Source organism: Mesocricetus auratus, unplaced genomic scaffold (assembly GCF_017639785.1).
Source record: "Mesocricetus auratus isolate SY011 unplaced genomic scaffold, BCM_Maur_2.0 Super-Scaffold_100003, whole genome shotgun sequence".
NCBI lineage: Eukaryota > Metazoa > Chordata > Mammalia > Rodentia > Cricetidae > Mesocricetus > Mesocricetus auratus.
Window position 1 is genome coordinate 100,527,463 of NW_024429188.1, and position 1,388 is coordinate 100,528,850.

The window sequence follows — 1,388 nt, forward strand, 5'->3', positions numbered from 1 at the left end:
TGCAAAATAAGATTGTTCCTAAATAAAAAAATATTAAAAAAGAAAGAGAGAAAAAATAAAAGGCTATTGTGATCTGCCTCTCCCATCCCTTCTGAGATGCTTTAGCCCATAGCTTTCTTTTTAAGAGCATGTATTTAGTATGTTTTTTCTAGGCATTGTTTACATGCCTTTACATATATTACTATATTTTGTACCCATTTTAACTTCACAGGTTTCTTGCTCATACTGGTATACACATCTTCATGTAAAAAGATATGTGGCGCCAGTGCGGGGTGGCTCAGGTGCCCCTAGCAGACCCCCATCATGGGCAGCCAGAGCTCCAAGGCTCCCCAGAACGACATGACAGCCTAGAAAACAACGGGCACTTTCCCGGTGAAGGCCAAGGGACAGGAGAATGGCCATGTGAAAAGCAATAGAGACTTAACCCCCAAGGGTGAGGCCGAGTCACCACCCGTGAACCGAACAGATGAGGCATCTGGGGCTACTGGCGATGCCATTGATCCAGCGCCCCCTGGCCAGGAAGGTTGCCCCCAAGGAGACCCTGAAGAAGAAGAAGGAGGAGGAAAAGGAGGAGGAGGAGGAGGAAGAGGAGGAGGAAGAGGAGGAAGAGGAAGAGAACGAAGAGGAGGAAGAGGAGGAGGAGGAGGAGGAGGAGGAGGAGGAAGAGGAGGTGGAAGAAGAAGAAGAAGAAGAAGAAGAAGAAGAAGAAGAAGAAGAAGAAGAAGAAGAAGAAGAAGAAGAAGAAGAAGAAGAAGAAGAAGAAGAAGAAGAAGAAGAAGAAGAAGAAGAAGAAGAAAGCCTTTCAAATGGAGTGGCCTATCCTTCAAGAGAAATCAGAAGAAATCAAGAAGAAATCAGAAGAAATCAGAAGAAATCAGAAGAAATCAAGAGAAATCGTCCTCCTCACTAACAAAGGAAGAGCAGGAACGGGGCAGAGGACGAGGGCACTGCCCAAGAAAGGAACACAGTTGCCATCCCTGAAAGCCAAGAGCTCCAGGCCAAGAGGGCAGAGGCTAGTGCTGCCTCCAAGGAAGGAGACCTGGAAGAGGAGGCATGGACCCAGGCTGCAGAGTCATCTACTCCCTCGGGGCCGAGAGTGGCCCTGCATCGGCCAGCACTGAGCAGAATGAGTAGCTGGGTGGGGGCAGGTGGGTGATCTCTAAGCTGCAAAAACTGGGCTGTCCTTGGGAGGTCACTGCTTGGACCTGGTGCCCTGGCTGCCTTCCTGTGCTCAAAAAGGAAGGGGATTATTGCCCTCCCAGCCACAACCCCTCTCTCCCTCTTGTGGATTCTCCTTCGATCAGCCATTTGGTCTTACTCTTAAGGCCAGTCGAAGATGATCCCTTGCGGTTTCCCAAGTTAGGTTAGTGATGTGAAATGCTCCTGTC

At 49.0% G+C, this 1,388-nt stretch overlaps 1 pseudogene; it reads left to right on the forward strand.

Annotated features, from left to right (window-relative positions):
- Positions 1-303: 303 nt before the first annotated feature.
- LOC121139869 lies at positions 304-1,134 on the forward strand (annotated as a pseudogene).
- Positions 1,135-1,388: the final 254 nt, after the last annotated feature.